This window comes from Schistocerca piceifrons, chromosome 9 (assembly GCF_021461385.2).
Source record: "Schistocerca piceifrons isolate TAMUIC-IGC-003096 chromosome 9, iqSchPice1.1, whole genome shotgun sequence".
Lineage (NCBI taxonomy): Eukaryota > Metazoa > Arthropoda > Insecta > Orthoptera > Acrididae > Schistocerca > Schistocerca piceifrons.
In genome coordinates, this window is record NC_060146.1 from 24,664,856 (window position 1) to 24,671,996 (window position 7,141).

Consider the following 7,141-nt stretch of genomic DNA (forward strand, 5'->3'; position numbering starts at 1 on the left):
TCCAGTTCTAAGAAAAGAAGGGACGGCAGAAAGGTGGGAGAAGTGTATAGAAGGACTATACAAGGGCGATGTACTTTAGGGCAATATTGTGAGAATGGAAGAGAATGTAGGTGAAGATGAAATGAGGGATATGATACCGTATCGAGACAAGGCCCTGGGAGTAGACAGCATTCCATTAGAAGTACTGATTGCGCTGGGAGAGCCAGCCAGCCCTGACGTAACTCAACCACCTGGTGGGCAAGATGTAGGAGACAGGTGGAATACCCTCACTCTCCAAAGAAAGCAGGTGTTGACAGGAGTGAAAATTACCAAACTATCAGTTTAATAAATTAGGGCTGCAAAACACTAACACGAATTCTTTATAGACGAATGGAGAAACTGGTAGAAGCCGACCTCGGGGAAGACAAGTTTGGATTCTGTAGAAATATTGGAACATGTGACGCGATACCGACCCTATGAAGTATCTTAGAAGATAGATTAACGGAAGGCAAACCTGCGTTTCTAGCATTTGTAGACTTAGAGAAAGCTTCTTACAATGTTGACTGGAATACTCTATTTCAAATTATGAAGGAAGTAGGGGCAACATACAGGGAGCGCAAGGCTATTTACAATTTGTACCGAAATCAGATGGCAGTTAAAAGAGTCGAGGGGCATGAAAGGGAAGCAGTAGTTTGGAAGGGAGTGAGACAGGGTTGTTGCCTCTCCCCGATGTTATTCAATCAGTATATTGAGCAAGCTGTAAGGGGAGCAGAAGACAAATTTGGGGTAGGAACTAAATCCGTGGACAAGAAATAAAAGGTCTGAGGTTTGGTGAAGACTTCGTAATTCTGTGAGAGAAAGCAAACGACCTGAAAGAGCAAGTGAACGGAATTCTCAGTGTCTTGAATGGAGGCTATAAGATGAACATCAACAAAGGCAAAAGGAGGATAATGGAATGTAGTCTAATTAAATCAGGTGATACTGAGGGAATTACATTAGGAAAGGAGACACTTGAAGTAGTAAATGAGTTTTACTATTTAAGGAGCAAAATAACTGATGATGGTCGAAGTAGAGAAGATATAAAATGCAGATTGACAATGGGAAGGAAAGCGTTTCTGAATAAGAGAAATTAGTTAGTATAGAGTATAGTTTTAAGTGTTAGGACGGCTTTTCTGAAAGTAATTCTATGGAGTGTAGTCATGTATGGAAGTGAAACATAGACGATAAATAATTTAGAGAAGTAGAGAATAGAACCGTTCGAAATGTGGTGCTACAGGAGAATGGTGAAGATGGGTAGATCACGCAACTACTGAGGAGCTACGGAGTAGAATTGGGGAGAAGAGGAATTGGTGCACAATTAGAATAGAAGAAGGGATCGGTTGGTAGAACATGTACTGAGGCATGAAAGGATCACCAAGGTAGTATTGGAGGGCACCGTGGAGGATAAAAATCGTAGAGGGACACCAAGAGATGAATACACTAAGCAGATTCAGATGTAGGTACTGGGAGATGAAGAAGCTTGCACAGGATAGAGCAGCGTGATGAGCTGCATCAAACCATATGTAAGTACGTATTTGACAGCCATTTCATGAGTAATTTGTGTTATATTCACACTCATGTAACCGTAGCTACATAGCATTTCGACACTAATTAAACAGATAACCGCTGATCACGGAACACTTTCCATTTACGTTCAACTATCTCCACGGCAATTACTGATACACAAACACGACACTGTTTCGGGAATAAATCTACCCGCTCGCTTTTTCGTGAAATAACTGGAGCACAGAAACACTTTCCTTCTACAATGTGACAAAACAGTTTCAACTCTTAATCACCATTCCACCAAACTCTTCATGCTATTGGTTCGCGACCGTTGCGACTGCGCGCGACCCTCGTGCAGGAGTTCAACACCGACTCTTCCTCACACGCCAAAACGGCGCCTGACCTCTACTGCCGGAGCGTTTGGACATTTTACAGCAAGGAAACGCTCACTCAGAGGAAAGACCGGCTTAGAAGCTTCCACAAGCCAGCGACAAGTAAATGCAAATGTCGTGTGACGTGGGCCTCCCGTCGGATAGACCATTCGCCGGGTGCAAGTCTTTCGATTTGAAGCCACTTCGGCAACTTGCGCGTCGATGGGGATGAAATGATGATGATTAAGGCAACACAACACCCAGTCCCTGAGCGGAGAAAATCTCTGGCCCAGTCGGGAATGGAACCGGGGCCCACAGGACTGATATTCTGTCGTGCTAACCACTCAGCTACTGGGAGCACACCGACATTTAAGGAGTGCGTTATCGATACGTTACAACATCAGAGATGGAAGTAGGGAAGGCTGGGGTTAGCTGAACCCAAGAGTTAATTGGACCATCACATTAATTAACAATTCAAGAGGTACAATTTTCTTGTACCATAAAGTAGTTGCCTTAGATTGAATGTACTACTGGACAGTATATGGCTGCTCTATGTTAACTAAATTCACAGATATATTTTAAAATGAGAAATCTACCAGCGAAAGTAGCTTTTTTCGCACCAAACAAATTGTCGTAAAATTTTAATTGCTAACAGCATGCAGTTTTGTTTGTTTGCGTTAAATTCAGTGTTTATTGCATATGATACTCCAAGAAATACAAACTGTTCGTTTAGTTATTTTCCCGCTATTTTGAAGATTTGTGAGAAAGTGAAGGTGGGGTTAAGTGGACCAGTAATGTTTGGGATTAGGTGAACCAATTCAGTTAACCACAGAAAGTTGCTCTTGAATGAATGTAACGAGTGATTCGCAGGAACACCTGCCAGTGACCCCAAAATATAAGTCATTACAGCCTTTTAGGGATAGCATATCTTTTGGCTTTTACTGTCTCCACGATTTTGAAAGACTTTAGTCTCAGTCTTATTGAACTTAAACATATTTACCGACCAAGATTTTCTTGTCATCATATGTAACAGGTAGATCACTACCGACTCAGCAAAAACAGCAGCTGATTCACTGGCAGAAGATACCAGCAAACTTGCAGATGGCAATACGCAGAACCGTGGGCAACAGACAGGATCAGCAAACAGAAATTACACATCCAGTACAAGTTTGGCCATATTCTAAGACTGGTGCAAGGACTACAGCAAGAGGTAGAAATAAAGGGAAATCAACTGTCCCTACCAGTACACCAGTTGAACAACAGTTAGATGCAGCAGCAGAAGACGAAAGATCACAGCACTGCCAAAAAACCATACATAAAACGAAATAAAGATTTCAGTCAAACGTCAAATATTGGGAGAGAACAGTAGCAACTCTGAAGATACTAATGACGTCCAGTACATTGATTCCTGTGATACTGACAGGTACACAAGTAGTGATTAAAATGTCGAAACAGTGGAGAAGGGGACTTCATTGTAGTGAGAAGGAGAAGTGCCGCGAGTGTTCACTATTATGTTGCTCAAGACATTATAAAGGACAATGATATCTGGGAAGTAAAATTTTTTAACAGAGTTGTTTCTACTACAAAATTTGAAGCTCAAGTAGAAGATGGTTCTCCTGTTGCTTCAAATGGAATAATTAACTACCCAATCCAATAAATTGCGCTAGAGCTGGCAATGAAAACATGATTTGGTTCTAGACTGATGTCACTGGATTCACAGTGGAACAGTTTTGTTATTTGTATGATTTTTTTATTAATATGACCATATTTTAATATAACCACATTTTACTGATAGCACCATGAAGGTGTATTTAGTATTATTACTAATGCTGTTCCATGAATTTGTATATTTATGGTCCTGTAGTTAATTTATTTAGCGAAAGGTCTACTTAACACTGACATATGATGCAGTTAACCCAGTAACTGAGGTTAAATGGGCCAAAAGTAGTGTCGATCTGCGTGAAATGCAGCGAAAATAAAAGCGCCTGTAGTCATCGTATATGTTTTCCTCCGTATTCGTGAATAACAACTGAAAAGAAAACTTTTCTTTAAGTAAAATCTCAAGGAAAGAAAAAGAAAGACCACTCAACCCGAACTTCCCTAGTCCTTACAAACTTGGGAACTTGGCCTATTGCGGGCATATGCTGTGCAGAGGTATCCAAGCACGATGCGGGATCCGCCCTTACAACTTAGGTTCCTGGAAACTTGCGACTCTAGTCTTCGAGGAAGAAACGATATTCTACATCTACGTGTTTCCTCTGCTATTCGCAATAAAGTGCTTCGCAAAGGGTTCAATAAACCACCTTCAAGCTGTCTCTCTACTATTCCACTCTAGAACGGCATGAGGGAAAAACGACCACTTAAATTTTTCTGTGCGAGCCCTGATTTCTCTTATTTTATCGTGATGATCATTTCTCCCTGTGTAAGTGGGTGCCAACAGAATGTTTTCGCAATCGGAGGAGAAAACTGATGATTGAAATTTCATGATAAGATCCTGTCGCAACGAAAAACGTCTTTGTTTTAATGATTGCCACTCCAATGCACGTATCATGTCTGTGACACTATCTCCCCTATTTCGCGATAATACAAAACGAGCTGCCCTTCTTTGTACTTTTCCGATGTCATCTGTCAGTCCTACCTGATACGGATCCCACACCGCACAGCAATACTCCAGAATAGGGCGGTCAAGCGTGATGTAAGCAGTCTCTCTAGTAGACCTGTTGCACCTTCTAAGTGTTCTGCCAACGAATCGCAGTCTTTGATTTGCTCTACCCACAATATTATCTATGTGATCGTTCCAATTTACGTTATTTGTAATTGTAATCCCTAAGTATTTAGTTGAATTTACAGCCTTCATATTTGTGTGACTTATCGCGTATCGAAATTTAGCTGATTTCTTTTAGTACTCATGTTTATAACTTCATGCTATTCCTTATTCAGGGTTAATTGCCACTTTTCGCACCATACAGATATCTTATCTAAATCATTTTCCAAGTCGTTTTCATCATGTGATGACTTTACAAGACGGTAAATGACAGTATAATCGCCGGCCGGTGTGACCGAGCGGTTCTAGGCGCTTCAGTCTGGAACCGCACGACCGCTACGGTCGCACGTTCGAATCCTGCCTCGGGCATGGGTGTGTGTGATGTCCTTATGTTAGTTAGGTTTAAGTAGTTCTAAGTTCTAGGGGACTGATAATCTCAGATGTTAAGTCCCATACTGCTCAGAGCCATTTGAACCATTTGACAGCATCGTCTGCAAACAATCTAAGACGGCTACTCAGATTGTCTCCAATGTCGTTAATATAAATCAGGAACAACAGAGGGCCTATAACACTTCCTTTGGGAACGCCGGATATTACTTCTGTTTTACTCGATGACTTTCCGTCTATTACTACGAACTGTGACATTTCTGACAGGAAATTACGAATCCAGTCGCACAACTGAGGCGATACTCCGTAGGCACGCAGTTTGGTCAGAAGACGCTTGTGAGGAACGGTGTCGGAAGCCTTCTCTCTCCGTCTTCAGGCCACGAGTGTCCTACCGGGACCATCCGACCGCCTTGTCATCCTGAGTGGAGGATGCAGATAGAAGGGGCGTGGGGTCAGCACACCGCTCTCCCGGTCGTTATGAAGGTATTCTTGACCGAAGCTGCTACTATTCGGTAGAGTAGCTCCTCAATTGGCATCACAAGGCTGAGTGCAACCCGAAAAATGGCAACGGCGCATGGCGGCCTGGATGGTCACCCATCCAAATACCGATCACGACCGACAGCGCTTAACTTCGGTGATCTCACGGGAACCGGTGTATCCACTGCGGCAAGGCCGTTGCATGTCGGAAGCCATCTGGAAATCTAAAAAGATGGAATCAATTTGACATCCCCTGTCGATAGCACTTTGGGTGTTGGTGTGACGTTAGCAATTTTCCAGTCTTTAGGTGCGGATCTTTCTGTGAGCGAGTGGTTGTATATAATTGCTAAAAATGGAGCTATTTTATCTGCATACTCTGAGAGGAACCTGACTGGTATACAATTTGGGCCGGAGGCATTGCCATTATTAATTGATTTAAGTTGCTTCGTTACTCCGACGATATTTACTTCTATGTATCTCATCTTGGCAGTTGTTCTTGATTGGAATTCAGGAATATTTACTTCGTCTTCTTTGGTTGAGGAGTTTCGGAAAACCGTGTGTCATAACTCTGCTTTAGTGGCACTGTCATCAGTGACTTCACCGTTGTTATTGCGCAGTGAAGGTGTTGACTGCGTCTTGGCACTGGTGTGCTCTACGTATCACCAGAATCTCTTTGGGTTTTCTGCCAGATTTCGAGACAGAATTTCGTTGTGGAAATTATGAACAGCATCTCGCATTGAAGTACGCGCCATATTTCGAACTTCTGTAAAACTTTGCCAATCTTGGGGATTTTGCGTTCTTTTAAATGTGGCATTCTTTTTTCGTTACTTCTGCAACAACGATCTGACCCGTTGTGTGTACCATGGAGGATCAGTACCATCACTTATTAATTTATGTGGTATATATCTCTCTCTTTGAAAACATTCTACAACTTTTCTAAACTTACATGATCAGAACGGAAGGAGTGAAGATTGTCTCTTAAAAAGGCGTTAAAAGCATCTTTATCAGCTTTTTTTAAATAGATACTCTTTGCCTAGCACAACTGCCTTGTGGTCGCTAATCCCTGTATTCGTCGCAACACTCACTATTTGTCCAGGATTATTTGTTGCTAAAAGGTCAAGTATGCTTTCGCAACCATTTACGCCTCGAGTGGTCTCATGAACTAATTGTTCAAAATAATTTTCTGAGAAAGCATTCAGTACAATTTCGGATGATGTTTTATACCTGTCGCCAACTTTAAACACATAATTTTTCCAGCATATGGAGGGTAGATTAAAGTCACCACCGACTATAATTGTATGAGCGGGGTACTTATTTGGAAAGAGACTCGAGTTTTCTTTGAACTGTTCAGTAACTATATCTTCTGAGTCGGGGGTGGGGGGGGGGGGGGGCCGGGGCGGGGGGCGGTAAACGATCCAATTAATAGTTTAGTCCGATTGTCAGGTATAACCTCTACCCATACTATTTCACACGAACTATCTGCTTCAATTTCGCTACAATGCAAACTGCCTCTGACAGCAATAATACTCCACCACCAACTGTATTTGTTCTATCCTTTCTGAACACTGTTAGTTCGTTTGCAAAAATTTCGGCTGAACTTATTTCCGGCTTTAGCCAG

General features: G+C 42.1%; 1 pseudogene; it reads right to left on the reverse strand.

Moving 5' to 3' along the window:
- Nucleotides 1-5,608: 5,608 nt before the first annotated feature.
- On the reverse strand, nt 5,609-5,726 carry LOC124717606 (annotated as a pseudogene).
- Nucleotides 5,727-7,141: the final 1,415 nt, after the last annotated feature.